Source organism: Moschus berezovskii, chromosome 19 (genome assembly GCF_049115385.1).
Source record: "Moschus berezovskii isolate FMDL1 chromosome 19, NW_MosBer_1.0, whole genome shotgun sequence".
NCBI lineage: Eukaryota > Metazoa > Chordata > Mammalia > Artiodactyla > Moschidae > Moschus > Moschus berezovskii.
In genome coordinates, this window is record NC_142478.1 from 69,682,572 (window position 1) to 69,702,927 (window position 20,356).

Genomic DNA, 20,356 nt, shown 5'->3' on the forward strand with positions numbered 1-20,356 from the left:
CAGGGACTTCTCTGGTGGTCCAGTGGCTAAGACTCCACACTCCCAAGGCAGAGGGCTGGGTCCAGGGACTTCTCTGGTGGTCCGGTGGCTAAGACTCCACACTCCCAAGGCAGGGGGCTGGGGTCCAATCCTTGGTCAAGGACATGGCGCAACTAAGAGTTCATATGCCACACCTAAAGATCTCACGTGCTGCAACAAAGACCCAGCACAAACAGATAAATAAGTACATCAAAATTAATATCTTCTTTTTTTTTAAGGCTCTGAACCCAGGTTTGCCTGCCTCTGAAGTCTGCGCCCTTCCTTTCTCATGTGGGGGACCCTCCAAGTCCAGGGGACCGGGTAGGGTGACTGCCTGCACTCTCAGTTGTCTGCTAGTGGTAGACAAGCCTGGATCCGAGAGGGGAGATACCCTTTGCTGACTTGGGAATTCACTGGGTACAGATAACCCCTTGCAACAGGCAATCAGTGGTTCCTGACAACTTTTTTTTTCATTTAGGCAAGAAATATGGAAAGCATATTCTGAACTTTGCTTTCCTTCCATTTCCCATCTGTTCTTCTTTGGGAGTTCAGATTTCATAACCTTCTAGAGTTGGTGTTGAATTCGAAGCTGACACTCCTTGGGGAGTGCCTATGTTGTGAGAGGATGGGTTGGGTCACTCTGGTTGGTTTCTCCTCGGCCTTCTGTCTGTGTGTCCATCTGTTTCTCTTACCTTCTGTATCCGATCCTTCTCATCCAGAAGGTCCAAATCACTTGTAGGTGAAACTTCAGGAGTATTTGATTAGTTTAGTGACCTTTCACCCACTTATGCCTATGCCTAAAATTCTCTCATTCAAGAACTTTTCCTTTAGCTTAGGAGAATTCTTATATCTTCTGGTCAAGATACCCAAAGAAAGCTAATTGTGTCACAATACTGTACTCTTTCCGCGGCAGGGGGAACACTCTTGAAGAAAACAGATTTCAGAAGGTAAAGAAGACAGAAGACACAGGGGCGTAATACAGTTGTGGTCAGAGTGCTGACTTGGGGTCAGAAAACATGGGGGTGTGGGCTTTCTTGGTGGTCCAGTGGTTAAGAATCTGCCTTCCAATGCAGGAGACACGGGTTCAATCCCTGGTCCAGGAACTAAGATCCCACATGCCACAGGGCAACTAAGCCTGAGTGCCACGACCGCTGAGTCCAAGCTCAAGAGCCTGTGAGCTGCAACTACTGAAGCCCTTGTGCCCTAGAGCCTGTGCTCCACAGCTAGAAAAAGCCCACACGGCAACAAAGACCCAGAGCAGTCCCCCCCAAAAAAAGTTAAATGAAAAATCCCTCCTGTTAAAAAAAAGAAACAGAAGAAAACACGGGGTTGTGTGCCACTTAAAGCCACCCTCCTTGGGTTTGGGTCTAGCAAGCTGTCCAAACTCTCTGACTTGGTTTCTTCATCTATAAAATGGGGACATTTGATGTATTTCTTGTAGGGTCAGTGAGAAAATCGCGAGAGATGAAAAAGGCAACTCACACGAACACAGTGTTTCACAGCCTGGCAGGAAAATATTAACTTAATTCCTCTTTTTTTTTTTTAAAAAAATAATTCTGTGCATTTATTTATGTTCTGTGGCCCGTCTCCTCACTCAGGCAGCAGCCAGACCATGCGGCATGCCTCAGGGAAAGAATGACACAGCAGGACTCAGATAAGGAAGGAATCCAGTCTTGGCTTTTGAGTTTTAAAAGCCGGCCAAGGACTGGGCATATGACAAAAGATCTGGAAGGATGGAAAACTGAAGCGGTCCTGTCTCTGAGACTGGAAAAGGCTCTTTGGGCTGCATGATAGAGTTAGGTGGGGAGTAAAGGGAGCCTGGAGAGGCTTCCCAGGTGGCTCAGTGGTAAAGAATCCGCCTGCCAATGCAAGAGATGTAGGAGATGTGGGTTTGATCCCTGGGTTGGCAAGATCTCCTGGAAAAGGAAATGGCAACCTCCAGTATTCTTGCCTGGGATGGGGGATCTAGTTCCCTGCTCAGGGATTGAACCCAGGCCCCCTGCATTGGGAGTGTGGAGTCTTAGCTACTGGACCGCCAGGGAAGATTCTCCCCAGAATTTAGACCTAGCCCTGGAGAAAGGAGGCAGAGGACCCTAAATGAACAGTAACTGTGTTTCTATCACTTGGTGGAGCATAGGCTTATACAGAAATTATGTGTGCTTGTGCTTAGCCGCTAAGTCACGTCTGACTCCTGTGCAGCCCCTGGACTGTAGCCTGCCAGGCTCCTCTGTCCATGGGATGTTCCAGGCAAGAATACTGGAGTGGGTTGCCATTTCCTACTCTGGGGGATCTTCCCTACCCAGGATTGAGCCAGAGTCTCCTGCATTGGCAGGCAGATTCTTTACCACTGAACCACGAGGGAAGCCCTATAGATATTATACTCAATTACAAAAAAAATAAAGCTTTCTGGAAAACTGCTTGAGTTTCTAGATTAGCCATCTGCTGAAGCTTACTCCAGAGGGCTTCCCTGGACATTTCCGGGACCGTGGGAATCTGGGGAAGCCAGGACAAGAGCCCTAGACTTTTGGGACAAGGATGGGCAAGGTGCCTGACAAGACACAATTCCCCAGTTCTTCGAGTTGGGGACCACCTGGTCTGTGCCAGTCCCTTCTCTGGACTCCCTTCTGCTCCTCACCGTGCACCTTCCCACGAGCACACGCCGGCTCTGCCCAAGCCCTTCAATTTGTCTCGTTAGAAAACCCTTGTGTTTAAGAGACCATTAAAAAAGAGAGGGAAAGATAAATTGCCTGAAGCTGCAAGGCCCAGGAGGAAGAGGAGAGCAGGTGATGGAAAACAGGCCTGTGATTAGAGGGCAGGGGGTGGCGCAGGAGCCCGAGCAGGCAGAAACCTCCACTGGAGATGTCAAAATATTTGAAAATCCTCTTCCTTTGGTGAATTGAGTTACCAAAATGTATTTTTTTTTTTTTTTCTCTCTCTCCCTTTTTGCACACAGAGCAGTCTGGCTGTGGTTCAGAGCACATTTTCGAGTCTGGCAGAGCTCAGCTCGGTCCCTTTCTCGCTGCTGTCTGACCTCAGGTGAGTCTCTGAACCTCTCTGACCCTCAGTATCTTCCTCTAGAAAGAGAGAGAACGATAAACCTACCAAAGATGGCCCTGAACCTCCCCCTCTCTTTGTGTGTCTGTTCCTTGCAATGTGACTTTACAGCTCCCGCCTCAAGGTGGAATCTTTCCTCCCACCCCTTGATTTCTAGCTGTCCACGTGACTTATGTTGGCCAATAGGACATAGTGAAAGTGATGGTATGACAGTGCTGAGCCCAGGTCCCAAGAGGCTTTGTTCACTCTGTTCTCTGAACCTTAGAAGGAGAATCAGGCTAACCTATTAGAGGATGAGAGGCCACACGGAGCAGACATGAGCTGTCCCAGCTGAGACTATTCTAAAACACCTGGGAGCCAGGTGACCACAGAGGCAGAAGAGAGCCAGCCGGTATATGTCAAGGCAGACCCAGACAAGCAGAAGAGCCAGCTGACTCATAGACTCAAGGGAACCGGTGGATTTTCCTTTGTTGTTTAGTCACTAAATTATGTCTGACTTTTTGCAACCCTATGGACTGCAGCCCCACCAGGCTCCTCTGTGCATAGAATTTCCCAGGCAAGAATACTAGAGTGGGTTGCCATTTCCTTCTCCAGGAGATCTTCCCGACTCAGGGATCAGCCTCGTGTCTCCTGCATTGGCAGGCAGGTTCTTTACCGCTGAGCCACCAGGGAAGCCCAGGATTTAAGTTGCTAGGTTTTGTGTTGATTTGTTACACAGCAATAGCTAACACAGACACCTTTACCTTAAAGGGTTGCTATGAGGTGGAAGCAGTCGTACAGGAGAGTGACAATAACTGCCATTGGTTGTGTGCAGATTGCCTGGCAGCCTGTTGGGGTGTGACAGGCAGTGTCTCCAGGGCTTCCCTGATGGCTCAGTGGGTAAAGAATCTGCCTGGAATCCAGGAGACAGAGGAGATGCAGGTTTGATCCCTGGGTGGGGAAGATCCCGTGGAGGAGGAAATGGCAACCCATTCCAGTATTCTTGCCAGAAAAATCCCATGGACAGACTGGTGGACTACATGAGGAGTCCATGGGGCTGCCAAGAATCAGACGTGGCCGAACAACCACGCATGTACGCGCCCACATCTCAAGGACATGCAGAGAGAGACTTGCAGCTGGGGTGGGGCATCCTAGAACCTCACACAGAGCCTGGCACAAGGTACCTCCTTGACATGTGTTAGTCGTTGGCTGCTGCTGCTGTTGGGAGTCTGACAAGTGCCTCTGGTTCCGCAGTGGGTTCTGAGCTGTAGTCTCTGGGTCTGGAGGCCTTGGTGAGTACTCATCTGTGAAAAGACTAGGGGGAAGCATCTCTGGGTGTTGGGGGAACCTGAGGGAGTGAAGTTGGATCAGGCAGGGGATAAGGCATCAGCCAGGATGCTCCATACTTCCCCCCTACCACTCCCGCCATGCGGTCCCTGAACCAGCTTCCTCAGCATCCTCTGGGCTCCTGTTAGAGATGCACATTCGGACTTCCCCAGTGGTCCAGTGGTTAAGACTTGGAACTTCCACTGCATGGGGCATAGGTTTGATCCCTGGTTGGGGAAGTTCTGCATACTGCATAGGGCAGTCAAGCCCCCCAAAGTGTGCGTGCATGCTATGTCGCTTTAGACGTGTCTTACTCTGTGCGGCCCCATGGACTGTAGCCCACCAGGTTCCTCTGTCCATGGGAGTCTTCAGGCAAGAATACTGGAGTGGGTTGCCATGTGTTCCTCCAGGGGATCTTCCTGACCCAGGGATCAAACCCATGTCTCTTATGTCTCCTGCACTGGCAAGCAGGTTCTTCACCACTAGCGCCACTTGGAAAGCTGGAAACCCCTTTCCCTGTCCTCCCCCAGGAAGGAAAAAAAACCCTACAAACTCTTAGGTGCCACCCAGATCTGCTGAATCAGAAACTGTCTTAACAAGCTCTCCAGGGGATCTGTGTGATGTGAGAGTATCTGGAATCCTGATTCTCAAGTTACCTGTGCTGAAGGACCAGTGTTCTTCATAACAAAATTTCCTATTTGTTGCAGACTGACACTTGTAAAATACAGTCAAAAATGAATTTTATAAAGATTAAATGAAAAATCAGAAAGAACTACAAAGTCCAAGCCCTTGCTTTTTTATAATTAGATTCAAGAGATGTAAAATTCCTGTTGAGTTATTATAAAAGTTCCTTAACATTTACTCTCTCTTTGTGTATACCTCGCTATGCAGAGGTGATAGTTTGTGACCTGGCATGGCCTGTGGACCGTACTTTGAATAGCACAATTCTAGAGTCAATAGTAGAGAAGGCAATGGCAAGCCACTTCAGTATTCTTGCCTAGAAAATCCCATGGATGGAGGAGCCTGGTAGGCTGCAGTCCGTGGGGTCACTAACGGTCAGACACGACTGAGCGACTTCACTTTCACTTTTCACTTTCACACATTGGAGAAGGAAATGGCAACCCACTCCAGTGTTCTTGCCTGGAGAATCCCAGGGAGGGGGGAGCCTGGTGGGCTTCCGTCTATGGGGTCACATAGAGTCGGACACGACTGAAGTGACTTAGCAGCAGCAGCAGCAGAGTCAATAGTGAAAATGATACGAATATGATATGATGATACATGATTGTGGGCTGGACATTGGCTGGTGGTAGGAATTTACAAGCCTATGTACCTTGGAATGGGGTTCCCTGGGGGCTCAGATGGAAAAGAATCTGCCTGCAATGTAGGAGACCTGGGTTTGATCCCTGGGTCAGGAAGATCCGCTGGAGAAGGGAATGGCTACCCACTCCAGCATTCTTGCCTGGAGAATCCTGTGGACAGAGGAGCGTGGAGGGCTGCAGTCCATGGGGTCACAAACAGTCGGACACCCCTGAGCTACTAACACTTTCTGTTTCACACACCATGGAATCCTCTTGACCACCTGTGAAGCAAATAAATGTTTTTATCTCCACTTTCCAAATAACGCAGTTGAGGCCCAGAGAAGCTAAGTGACTTGCCCAAGGTCACACAGCCTAGCAGTGGGGTAACCAGAGTCCACCTGTTAAGCTGCGACAAGGCAGGAGGAGGGGGAGGAAGGTGTCAGCAGGGAGAGGCAGGAGGTTTCTGTCCCTGGTGTGAGTGACAGCTGTCAAAGAGCCAGGCCCAGGATGCTCGCTGTCTCGGAGCCTAACAAGCTGTCTGCCAGTCCCAGGCTGTGAGGATCTTCCCCCCGCCTCTCTCTTGGGTGCAGCCGGCGGGAAAGGAGCCCAGCCCCTGACACAAGCCTAGCCCGCCGGGCAGCCGGGGGTGAGGGGCAAAGCCCCCTTGCAGACAGCTTTGTCTCTCTTGCGTTCTCTTTCCCCTGGAGCCCTGGGGGCCGGCAGAGGGGCCGAGGCGAGGGCTGGCAGGGCGGGTGATAGCTAGTGATCGACAGGTTGATGACTGCCTCAGAAGGCTGCCCGAGGACACGGAGGCAGAAGCCGCAGCTCCAGGAGAGCCGGTTGCCAGCATCTCTGCCCAGGGCCCGGCGCTTCCCCTCACCATCTCATTAATCCTGATTTACAGAAAAAGGCAGCAGGCAGGGGCCCTCTTAACAGGCCAAGCAGGCGACTGATTTGCCTTCACTGAAGACAATAGTGCCCAGGAGACCTGGCATTGCTGAATTATTCAAATCAGCCATGGCAGGGAAGTCTGAGGACATAGAGTGGCGAGGGTCCCCGGCCTCTGGAGAGCCCCCTTCACCTGTCCTCCCCAGGCGCGGTACCCAGCAGCTTGGGGTGGCCACAGCAGGACTGCTTGCCCGAGATGCTTCCGGCCGCCCCTCCTCCCTGGATGGAAGTCGGAATTGGTGTTGATCATCTCTAAGCACCTTAGAGCTCTAGTAATGGATCCAAAATGACATTTCCCACCTGCAGGTCCCGGGGGGGATATTCTGACAAGGACTTCTGGATGAACATGTGATGGGGGCGGGGGGAGGATGAAGGCAGCCAGTGATGGCTCTTCTGCCAAGGTGTGTGTGTGTGTGTGTTTCAAAGAGGCAGAGGACATAGGGTGAGTCCTGGCTTCGAAAAACCCCTGGTTTTTTGCTCTTGGTAAAAAAAGACAGTGAATAAGCAGCTTTTCTATTCAGAGATTTGCAGAGATTCAGGAGCAAAGATGCTTAGACTTGGTGCTAACACTGGGTGGGGATGGAGCTTGAGTAGCATGGTGGATTTCCAGAGGGGAGGGAGGCTTTGGTGAGCAGGAGGGGTAAACTGAGGCCAAGAGGGACTTGCCCAAGGTCATCAGTTATTTTGTGGCCAAACTGGGATTAAAATTCATGGCGTTCTATCTGCAATCAGGAGCTCTTTGTTAATAATGATATCCTTCATAATCATACCCTTTCCAGGGCGTGTGCAGTGTGATAGCCTCTAGGTTCAGGGTTTTGTGATGTATTATCTCTGTTAACCTCTTGATAATCCCATGAGGTTGATGCAACTAGTAGTCCCATTCTCCTGACAAGGAAACTGAGGCTTATAGAGATTTAAATACCAGGCTAAAAAGTGACAAATCTGAGACTGGAAAGGTGGTCTGTCTGATGCTGGGTGGTACCTACACTGTCACTTTGTCATGGTCTCCTTGGGTTAAGCATTGTCACCTGTGGATTATCCCCAAGGGGCGGCAGAGAGTCAAGAGTTTATCCTTCTCATAAAGGCTGACTTGACAGCATCGCACAGGATCTGCCCTGAGCCCAGAGAAACCTTATGGGAAGGGGAGGGTCTTTGAATGGAAGGACATTTATTCATGAAGGGGTTCAGGATCTCTGGAGACAAAATCTGCATCTTTGGGAATGCCAGTGGGTTCTTTCTGATAGATTCGACCACCAGTGGAATAAATTTCTCTAGGGGATGCAGAAGCTGGGAATGGTGGTCTACATCAACCATGTGTGCTGGTGGGAGGGGATCTAGCGGGGTACGTGCATGAATAACAGCCTCTGCTTTTTTGCATCAGCCAAATAACAGCAACAATAGTAATGGGAGTAGGAATGTTGGTTAGTTGCTAAATCATGTCCCATTCTTTGCGACCTATATGGACTGTAGCCCACCAGGCTCCTCTGTCCATGGGATTCTCCAGGCAAGAATACTGGAGTGGGCTGCCATTTCCTCCTCCGGGGGATCTTCCTGACCCAGGGATCGAACCCGCATCTCCTGCATTGGCAGGGGGATTCTTTACCACTGAGACACTTGGGAAGCCCAGGAGTAGGAACAGCGAGCTTTATTCAGAGTTTGCCACTTGCTGAGCAGACTGGTTCCAAATCGGGAGAGGAGTACGTCAAGGCTCTATATTGTCACCCTGCTTGTTTAACTTACATGTAGAGCACATCATGCAAAATGCCGGGTTGGATGAAGCACAAGCTGGAATCAAGATTGCCGGGAGAAATATCAATAACCTCAGACATGCAGATGACACCACCCTTATATCAGAAAGCGAAGAGGAACTAAAGAGCCTCCTGATGAAAGTGAAAGGAGAGAGTAAAAAAGTTGGCTTAATAAAGCTCAACATTCAGAACACTAAAATTATGGCATCCAGTTCTATCACTTCATGGCAAATAGATGGGGCAACAGTGGAAAGACTGACAGACTTTATTTTTGGGGCTTCAAAATCACTGCAGATATGGTGACTGCAGCCATGAAATGAAAAGACACTTGCTCCTTGAAAGTGAAACTATGACCAACATAGCATATTAAGAAGCAGAGACATTACTTTGACAACAAAGGTCCGTCTAGTCAAAGCTATGGTTTTTCCAGTAGTCATGTATGGATGTAAGAGTTGGACTCTAAAGAAAGCTGAGTGCCAAAGAACTGATGCTTTTGAACTGTGTTGTTGGAGAAGACTCTTGAGAGTCCCTTGGACTGCAAGGAGATCCAACCAGTCCATCCTAAAGGAGATCAGTCCTGATTATTCATTGGAAGGACTGATGCTGAAGCTGAAACTCCAATATTTTGGCCACCTGATGCGAAGAACTGACTCACTGGAAAAGACCCTGATGCTGGGAAAGATTGAAGGCAGGAGGAGAAGGGGAGGATGAGATGGTTGGATGGCATCACTGACTCAATGGACGTGAGTTTGAGCAAACTCTGGGAGACAGTGAAAGACAGGGAAGCCCAGCATGCTGCAGTCCATGGGGTCGCAAAGAGTCGGACACAACTGAGCAACTGAACTGAACTGAGCCCTTTATTTAAATGCAGAAGTTTGTTGAAATCCTCAAGACCATTTTAGGAGGTCAGGGGCTATGAGGTTGGTATCGTTATGTCCATTTCACAGGGGAAGAAACTGGGGCTCAGAAGGGAAGCTGTTCACCCAGATCCTGCGTCTGGGCTGGAAACCCGGAGCCTGTGACACAAACACACGGCCCTGGATACACTGTGTACACATACAGCTTCTCCGCCCAGGTTCAAGTCACTCTCACAGAGGGGAGGGGACCGGTTTTCTCCCTGACCACAGTGCCCCCAATGGTGGCCCATTCAGGGGCCACCATCCATGTACTTGAATCCCCAGAGGGAAGCTTGATGCTTCAAGGCAGCTCAGATGCACCTTTATAAACCCTGTCCCTTTTCTTAGAGAAACCTGCTTTTCCCAGGGACACTGGGCTCTCTCAGGCCCTCCTATCAGCTCCCATTTGGAATAATCAGCATCTGAATTAGTGGGGTCTTCAGCTTTCTCCTGGTGCCCAAAGGGCCTCCAAGAATCCCCCCTCCCTGTGGAAAAATTAAACTAAGAGAGATTTATCTCCTGGGTCAGATAAAGGTGACTAAATGCAAACTGGCCAATTCCTTTCGGCAAACAGTTCCCCGGGGAGGGCTCCTACAAGGAGGAGAAGAGCCAATCGATCAGGGAAATGCTTTAAGGTGACTTACAGGGGAGACTTAAAGGAAAAAAGCCCTTGTGTTTTTACAGCCTCCAGCAACTCTGCAGCCTGTAAAACTTCCTCGACCAGCAAGGAGGTGGGGAGTGCTCAGTTACCAGGCAGGCAGAGGGGCAAACTCTGCCAAGTTCCACCTCTCAGACTCCAGCCTTGTTCATCCTCCACCTCCCAAGCATCTATTGAGTGCCTACTGTGTGCCTGCTAGGCCCTTCTTGGTTTCCCTCTGCTTCTCCCCAGTTCTAAGCTCCCCTCTCAGCTTCCAGTCTCACAGAGACCTTCCTGCAGACTGGTTTCCCTCTCCATCGCCAGGTTCATGTTGGCCCCTTGTCCCAGCTTTCTTCCCTCTCACTTTGCTGCTGCTGCTGCTGCTGAGTCACTTCAGTCGTGTCCGACTCTGCGACCCCATAGACGGCAGCCTACCAGGCTCCGCCGTCCCTGGGATTCTCCAGGCAAGAACACTGGAGTGGGTTGCCATTTCCTTCTCCAATGCGTGAAAGTGAAAAGTGAAAATAAAGTCGCTCAGTCGTGTCCGACTAGTAGCGACCCCATGGACTGCAGCCCACCAGGCTCCTCTGTCCATGCGATTTTCTAGGCAAGAGTACTGGAGTGGCTTGCCATTGCCTTCTCCGTTCCTCTCACTTTGCTAAGGTGCAAATCCCATCTGCTGGGAAGGGTAACTGGGTCTGGCATCAGTCTGCAAGCTTTTTCTGCAAAGGGCAGATAATACATATTTCAGACTTTGTCCTAGCTACTCAACACTGAAGCTGAAACTCCAATCCTTTGGCCACCTGATGGGAAGAACTGACTCACTGGAAAAGCCCCTGATGCTGGGAAAGATTGAAGGTGGGAGGAGAAGGGGACGACAGAGGGTGAGATGGTTGGTGGCATCACTGACTCAATGGACCTGAGTTTGAGTGAGCTCCGGGAGGACAGGGAGCCTGGTGTGCTGCATCCACGGAGTGGCAAAGAGTTGGACACGACTGAGCCACTGACCTGAACTGAACTCACTCAGTGTTGTGATGCAGAGAGAGTATGTAAATGAGTGGGTGTGGCTGTGTTCCAATAAAACTTTATTTAGAAACATAAGCCCTGGGCCAGATTTAGCCCATGCATGGCCTTTCATTTGCTGTCCTTAGAGCAGAGGACAAAAGATCTGGTTTGGAGAAGTTCTTGGGCAGTTCAGTGGTTAAGACTCCGTGCTTCCATTGCAGGGGGTACAGCTTCCAACCCTGGTCAGGGGACTAAGATCCTACATGCCATGTAGTGCGGCCAAAAAAAAAGACATGGTTTGGAGGTCATGCAGACCTGCAGCTTCCCCTGGGTCACTTCTTTTACTTCTTCACTGTGACCTTGGGCAGGTTGCTGTATCTCTCTGCGCCCAGTTTCCCTTCTGTAAAATGGGATAATGATAACACCAGCCACAACTGAGCTGTCTCTAGGATTCAGTGAGAAAACGCAGAGATGGAATATATCTAGTGTGCAAACGGGTAACTGTTACTTTCTAATTCATGACTTTAAACCTTCTGAGGAAATCCCCCTCCCTTCTGGGGAAAGGGGAAACTGTAGTTCTGATATTTGGTGGTTAATTACACTGATAAAATTTTCATTTTTTTTCAAGTTAATACACTTGCATTTTAATGTTTTGGAAAGGATGTAGGATGTGTCTCCTTAGGGGCAGAACTGACTGGCAGGCCTTTCTCAGTGCTATGGTCAGTGAAACTCTGGATGCCCCCAAAGTCCCCTTGAGTCCAGCTTCTGGTTTCCTCTCCTGGCTCTGGAAGGAGGGGCTGGGTGGGTCCAGCGTGCCCAGTGATCCCCTGATTCAGAGCTGATCACAAGTGGCCAATTAATCTATTACTTGCAGATACATTTTCCATTAGTGATGGTGGAATCGCTGACTTTGAAGCAATTAGTCAGCGTAATGAACTTCAGTCTGGGCAAACAGGGGTGTGGAGCGGCTAACCCCTTGATGCCCAAAGAGGGGCTGTGTTGGTGGGGGGAGCTGACAGAAGATTAGGAAAAAGGGAGGGGCTGGCTAGGAAGAAAAGTCTGCATCAGTTCAGTCTCTCAATCATGTCCGACTCTTTGCGACCCATGGACTGCAGCACGTCAGGCTTCCCTGTCCATCACCAACTCCCGGAGCTTGCTCAAACTCACATCCATCGAGTTGGTGATGCCATCCAACCATCTCATCCTCGCCTTCTCCTCCTGCCTTCAATCTTTCCCAGCATCAGGGTTTTTTCCAGTGAGTCAGGTGGCCAAAGTATTGGAGTTTCAGCTTCAGCATCAATCCTTCCAATGAATATCCAGGACTGATTTCCTTTAGGATGGACTGGTTGGATCTCCTTGCAGTCCAAGGGACTCTCAAGAGTCTTCTCCAACACCACAGTTCAAAAGCATCAATTCTTTGGTCCTCAGCTTTCTGTATAGTCCAACTCTCACATCCGTACATGACTACTGGAAAAACCATAGCTTTGGCTAGATGGACTTGGGGGATGTGTAGGGGGTTGGGCAGGCATGGAAAAAAGTCAGAAAGGAAATTGGGGCATTAGGACCTCAGAGACCTTCACACAGAGTCTGGAGGTCATTCAAAGAGACCAGTGGATAGTTCCACACAGAGGAGGCACAGGATCTGCTTTTTAAAAGGCCCCTTTTCATCCACACTGTAGCCTGTATCACAACTTGCACCTTTTCACAGCCAAGTAATATTCCACCGTATAGATGGGGAGGCCCCTGGTAGCTTACAGTTCCCTTGTTCTGGGCTTTCACTGCCGTGGCCTGGGTTTGGTCCCTGGTTGGGGAACTGAGATCCCATAAGCTGCACTGCCCGGCCGAAAAAAAAAAAAAATAGTAACATATATGGATAGACTACATTTGTTTATCCATTCACCTGTGATAGACATTTGGATGGTCTCCACCTTTTGGTTATCGTGCATGGTGCTACTAGGAATATTCGTGTATGAGAATTTGCTGAAACACCTGTTTTCAGTTCGTTTGGGTGTATACCTAGGCATGAAACTGCTCCATTATGTGAAATTCACCGCAATGAAGTTTAAAAAAACAAAAAAGTTTCCTCTGGTGGCTTTTCCAGGAGTCATGTATGGATGTGAGAGCTGGACCATAAAGAAGGCTGAGCGCCGAAGAACTGACGCTTTCAAACTGTGGTGTTGGAGAAGACTCTTGAGAGTCCCTTGGACTGCAAGGAGATCAAATCAGTCCATTCTAAAGGAGATCAACCCTGAATATTCATTGGAAGGACTGATGCTGAAGCTGAAACTCCAATACTTTGGCCACCTGATGCAAAGAGCTGACTCATTTGAAAAGACCCTGATGCTGGGATAGATTGAGGGCAGGAGGAGAAGGGGCTGATAGAGGATGAGATGGCTGGATGGCATCACCAACTCAATGGACGTGAGTTTGAGCAAGCTCCAGAAGTTGGTGATGGACAGAGAAGCCTGGCGTGCTGCGGTTCACGGGATTGCAAAGAGTCAGACATGACTTAGTAACTGAACAACAGCTGCCTGGAAGAGGGCACCAGTAGCATCTGGGAGTTTGGTGGGAGGATCATGACAAAGGTAATGATAACTTGTCCACGATGGAGGTGATGGGGGTGGCGTCCAGATCCTGGTAGGATCTTAAAGGTAGAATCAGTGGGTGGTGAGTTTGCGGTCAGGGGAGTAACAAGGAACTGCAGATGCCTTGCTGCATGAATGCAAAAGCGGGAGTGAGGCCCACGCAGCGCCCGGGATGTGTCCCCATTAGGCTGGGATGGAAATCCCGTCTCCCAGTTGCTGGGCTGAAGTCGCCTTGCTCATCACTTTGGCTGAACCTACTCCCCAAGGCAGGAACCTTCTAGTCTTGGCCAGCATTTGCCCCATCCCAAGAAATCTCCGTCTACCCTCATCCTCCAGACACTGGCAGACAGCCGGCCCTGAGAGAATTGGATGTTCTGTCTGTCTCGGTCGGTGGCGGGGACAGGCTGTTTATCAGCGTCCTGGTGCCTGCAAAGCTATTCCGCACCTTCAAGTCACCGCCACCCCCTGCCAGGGAGTGCGAGTGGTGCGTGTATAAGCAGGTAAACTGCCCCCCATAATGGAGATGGATGGAAGCCCAATTTTGTCCTGAAGAGCCTTTCATTAAAGAAACCACTTTCTCTGGATGATCTCAAAGGCGCTAATGAGCCAGCCCCAGCTTGGGACTTAATTATACTACAGTTCGCGAGCTGCCCCGCCAACGACTGCCTGGTATTAGTGATCGGGTTCCGTTCTCCCATCGTGTGTCTCGGGTGACAGAGTTGGAGATTGTAGAGGGTGTGATGGCTGGGAGGGTCAGAGCAAGGACCACCTCTGAAGAGTCTCTCTCCTGCCTGCAGCAGGAGAGAGGGAAGTTAGACTCGGGGACGTCCTTTCTGATGGGGAGGCTTAGAAGATGCTTATGTAAGGGTCCCGAGTCTTAGCTGGGTCTGTATCCAGCCCCAGACCCTTGTACTCTCCCAGAGTGGGGCCAGCATCAGAAAGACTTGGGCAGGTGGGGGAGAGAGAGACAGCGAAACACATATTACACACAGGACATCTAGCCTATCTTAAGATTTGCTCTTCCCCCAGCTGTTTGTATGGCTGCTTCCAGTAGGAATCAGGGGACCAGCTGCCTCTGCAGGGAGCCCAGCCCAGAACTCAGTCTTAAAGTAGAAACCCTCCCTCCCCATCTCTTCCCAGCACATCGCCCTTTTTGCATCCTCCCTAGTTCATTGCCACCTATAATTATCTGGTTTATTAATGCATTTACTTGTTTACCGACTGGCTCCTGCAAGCCTGTCACCTCCGTGCTCGCAGGGGTCTTTGTCTTTCTCTCTCTCTCTTTTTTTTTTTGCCTCTGCTTCCCCGGTGCTTGGAACCATGTCTAGTCTGTTGTCGGTGCTTAATAAATATTTATGGAATGAATGAACTTGTGAGTATTTAAAAGACACACCGGTAGCTCAGAGTAGCTTGTGTGAAAGTGTTAGTTACTCAGTTTTGTCCGACTCTTTGCGACCCCCTGGACTGTAGCCCATCAGGCTGCTCTGTTCATGAGATTCTGCAGGCAAGAATACTGGAGTGGGTAGACATTCCCTTCTCCAGGGGACCTTCCCAGCCCAGGGATTGAACCTGGGTCTCCTGCATGCATACAGATTCTTTATTGTCTGAGCCACCAGGGAAGCCCCCAGAGTAGCTTAGTTCACTTGAAAAAATTTGGGGGCGGGGAAGTTTCTTTATGGCTGTGCTGGGTCTGTGTCGCTGTGCGGGCTTTTCTCCAGCTGTGGCGAGTGGAGACTCCTCTTCACTTGCAGCGCACAGGCTCCTTATTGCGCTGGATTCTCTGGTTTCTGAGCACCGGCTCTGGAGCGCAGGCTTAGTAGTTGTGGCACAAGGGCTTGGTTGCTCCACAACATGTGAGATCCTCCTGGAACAGGGACCGAAGCCGCATCTCCTGCATTGGAGATGCACTTAAGCACTGAACCACTAAGGAAGCCCCCATCGCCCCCCCAAAAATTTTTTAGGGACTTCTCTGGTGGTCTAGTGGTTAAGATTTCACCTTTCAATCAATGCAAGGGGTGCAGGTTCGATACCTGGTTGCGAAACTAAGATCCCACATGCCGCAGGGTGTGGCCAAAAAAATAAATAAACACAAATGCTGTAAATCAACTGCAATAAAAGTTTAAAACAAATTTATTGTGGCAAAATACACATAGCATATATAATATTTACCATTTTAGCCATTTCTAAGGATATATTTTAGTGATGCTATAAGTATATTCCTAACATTGTACGATACAACCATCACCAACCATTTCCAGAACTTTTCATCATTCCAAACAGAAACTCTTGTACATTAAACAATAACTCCCATTTCCTCCTCCCTGCGCCTTCGGATAACCTCTATTCCACTTTCTATTTCAATGAATTTGTCTGTATTAGGTGATTCATATAAATGGAACTGTGCACTGTTTGTCCTCTTGTGTGTGGCATATTTCACTTAGTGTAACGTCCTCAGGGTTTCCCCATGTCATGATATGTGTCAATACTTGGTTCCTTTTTTATGGCTGGGTGAAGTTCTGTTGTAGAAATAGATCCCAACTGTTTTTCCATTTATCTGTAGTACAGGGTACTTTTGAGAGAAGAGTAGGTGTTCCGAGGTGAGGGATTAGATATTTCAGCTCTTTGGCAGCCTGCAGAACAAGAGAGGGTTCCCATAGAACTTCCCTGTTAGCTCAGATGGTAAAGAATCTGCCCCCTGATGCAAGAGACCTGGGTTCGATCCCTGGGTTGGGAAGATAACCTGGAGAAGGAAGTGGTAACCCACTCCATACTCTTGCCGGGAGAATTCCATGGACAGAGGAGCCTGGTGGGCTGCTGCAGGCCATGGGGTTGCAAAGAGTCGGACATGACTGAGTGACTAACGCTCACACCCACCGAGCTTCATCTCCTGTGTAGGGCTGTTGCACCCCAGCTTCAGTCTTTGCCCATGCTGTTCCTTCTGCTCCAAGTGGGCTTCCCACTGCTTCCTGTTGGCCTGGGTCAGTCTCGTTTTGTAGACTGTGGGGTCGGTGAAAGCAGGGACCACGTGGGTTTGATTCATTTTGGGACATCCAGCGCAGGAGACACACTGCCTGCCGACCCGCACGCGTGAATGAACACACGGTGCATTCAGTCCCACACTCCTTCAGAGGGTCCGCCTTGATTGCCTCCTGTGCTTTGCATCCATTTCTGGCTGATTTTCAGTCGCGACACTGATTGATGCTGTGTCTGCCTCTTCTACTAGACTGTGTGCTTCCTCTTTTTAGAAATATTTATTTATATATTTTTGGCTGCTTTGGGGTTTCGTTGCAGCAGGCAGGATCTTTTGTTTTGTCGTGTGGGCTGCTGTCTAGTCATGGCGTGTGGGCTGCCGAGTGCATGCGCTCTGTAGTTCTCAGCTCATGGGTTCCCTGGCTGCGACACATGGGCTCAGTTGCCCTATGGCATGTGTGATCTTAGTTCCCGACCAGGGGTCAAACCCGTGTCACCTGCTTTGGAAGGCAGACCACTGGACCACCAGGGAAGTCCCTAGACTGCTTCTTGAGAGCTGATCCCATGTCTTGCTCAGCTCTGTGCCCCTCCCTTGGCACGTCACCACCCCAGAGTAGACATCTGCTGAACAAAGATGAAGGTTGCACACAGACCTCAGCTGTTCTTAGTTCCTCCCTGCCATCCTGCCTCTGCCCACCTGGCTTCAGGCAAGCTTATCTCCATCTCAGCAGAGTCCAGAAGACCACAGGACGCTTGCCCAAGCCTCGGCTCTGTCAGTGAACGGCTGAGCAGTGATATGGTACAGAAGTCTCCCATTAATAACTATTACACAACCACTCACAAGTCCGTGCAGCTCAGACACTCATTAGGTATCTGAAGCCTCTAATAGGCTGCTGATGGTTAACAGAAAAGATTACTACGTTCATTTTACAGGACATGAAACAGACTCAGAGGTTGGTGTGGCTTTGCTAAATTGTGCATGATTAGTAATAGAGGCTAAACCACCATCTAGGTTTCCTCCTTCCCAGGTCCTGACTTTCTCTCTCTTTCCTTCTGGGGGAACTGGTTTTATTCAATGCCTAAAATTTGTAATAATAATAACCACAAAAACAACAAAAATGACAGCTAACTTCTGTTATGCATTGGTTCTGGTCTGGCCCCATGCTTAGAATTTTGCCCTTTAGAGAGTATGTCTTTGGCATGGGTCAGTCTCCCACATGTCCGCTTTGGAAAATATTGAAATCAAGAGGAATTTGACTTATGAGTCTTTTGGATCAGGACAATGTTCAGGCTTGGAGAAGGAAGAGATGGAACCTTGATTCAAGTCATCACGTCCGTTTCTCGGGGCTCAATTATCCCCATCTGTAAAATGGGTGGTTGGATGAAGTGAACACCCCAGGTCTTCTCAGAGCCAAAATTGTATTGCTTCATTGCAAGCTGGCTCTACCTCTGCCTGAGCATGGCTATCCCATGAAGGCAAGTCCTGGAGTCTGTGGTGGTGACTCTGGGTCCCTGCCTTTGGACCTTTGAGAGACAGGAAGCACTAAGCGACTTGAGAAAGCCACATGTGCCCCATTCTTCAAAGGCAGCAATTTTCCGTGTAATTAAGTTTATTCATCATGTATATTAAGGGGAAAATGGAGACACACGATCATCGCAGCCCATTTGCCATCGACATCCATCTCTCAAGCATTGTTTCTGTTTGCTCCAAGACCAACTTGCTGTGATAGATGTAGGGCCCGGGAGAGCCATCTGGCATGAGGAGCCCTGGAAATCCACCCCTCTGCAGGACCCAGGTCTCATCCAACTGGACAGACACTTCTCAGCAACCACCACTGCCCTCAAAGGGCTTACAGCCCAGAAATTGGGTTAACAGGGAGACTGGTTAACGTTGAGTCCTGCTTTCAGCTTGTCTTCCTGCAGCAGAATGCTAGCAGTGCCATTGCTGGCCTGGAATGTGGGCATACAGCCTGGTTGCAATGTTTCCACCACACTCATCCTTGCAGCCTCCTCTGGGATACTTTCTTACAAGGGCACAGATAAGGCTTAGCCTGACTCCTGGACCATGTAGGAAATTCAATCAATTCATCAATTCATTCCACAGATACTGGTGTGCTTATCCATTTCAGGCTGTGGGGATCCAGCAACCTAGGAGGCATGCAGTGCAAGCTTGAAATAAACCTATAAAGATGTGGGGGTGACTTGTTATAGCAGCATGCCTTATCCCATCCCGAAGATACAATAATAATAACAATGATAATGGAACAGGCACACGACGGACTTGACTCTGGCCCAGGGATGGGGCTCAACCCTTTAGTTGCATTTTACTGTTTAATCCTCAGAGCTGCCTTGTGGAATGGGTACGATGATTTTCAAGAAGAGGCAGCAGAGTCTCCGAGAGGGAAAGCCAGTAGCTCGAGGTCAAGGTTTCACGCGACTGGATTCAAGCCCAGGTGGGTCTGACTCTGAGGAATTAACCCCAGCACTATTCTGCTCTGATGAAGCTTGCGGGAGCTTTTGCTCACGGCTAAAGGGTGGATCTTTGCATGAAATGTTCCCTTGATATCTCTAATTTTCTTGAAAACCTAACAGAAGTAGAAGATATTAAGAAGAGGTGGCAAGAATGCACAGAAGAACTGTACAAAAAAGATCTTCACGATGAAGATAATCACGATGGCGTGATCACTCACCTGGAGCCAGACATCTTGGAATGTGAAGTCAAGTGGGCCTTAGAAAGCATCACTACGAACAAAGCTAGTGGAGGTGATGGAATTCCAATTGAGCTATTTCAAATCCTGAGAGATGATGCTGTGAAAGTGCTGAACTCAATATGCCAGCAAATTTGGAAAACTCAGCAGTGGCCACAGGACTGGAAAAGGTCAGTCTTCATTCCAATCCCAAAGAAAGGCAATGTCAAAGAATGCTCAAACTACTGCACAATTGCACTCATCTCACACGCTAGTAAAGTCATGCTCAAAATTCTCCAAGCCAGGCTTCAGCAATATGTGAACCGTGAACTTCCAGATGTTCAAGCAGATTTTAGAAAAGGCAGAGGCACCAGAGATCAAATTGCCAACATCTGCTGGATCATGGAGAAAGCAAGAGAGTTCCAGAAAAACATCTATTTCTGCTTCATTGACTATGCCAAAGCCTTTGACTGTGTGGATCACAATAAACTGTGGAACATTCTGAAAGAGATGGGAATCCCAGACCACCTGACCTGCCTCTTGAGAAACCTGTATGCAGGTCAGGAAGCAACAGTTAGAACTGGACATGGGACAACAGACTGGTTCCAAATAGGAAAGGAGTACGTCAAGGTTGTATATTGTCACCCTGCTTATTTAACTTATATGCAGAGTACATCATGAGGAACGCTGGGCTGGAGGAAGCACAAGCTGGAATCAAGATTGCCGGGAGAAATATCAATAACCTCAGATATGCAGATGATACTACCCTTATGGCAGAAAGTGAAGAGGAACTCAAAGGCCTCTTGATGAAAGTGAAAGAGGAGAGTGAAAAGGTTGGCTTGAAGCTCAACATTCAGAAAACGAAGATCATGGCATCTGGTCCCATCACTTCATGGGAAATAGATGGGGAAACAGTGGAAACAGTGTCAGACTTTATTTTGGGGGGCTCCAAAATCACTGCAGATGCTGATTGCAGCCATGAAATTAAAAGACACTTACTCCTTGGAAGGAAAGTTATGACCAACCTAGATAGCATATTAAAAAGCAGAGACATTACTTTGCCAACCAAGGTCCGTCTAGTCAAGGCTATGGTTTTTCCTGTGGTCGTGTATGGATGTGAGAGTTGGACTGTGAAGAAAGCTGAGTGCCGAAGAATGGATGCTTTTGAACTGTGGTGCTGGAGAAGACTCTTGAGAGTCCCTTGG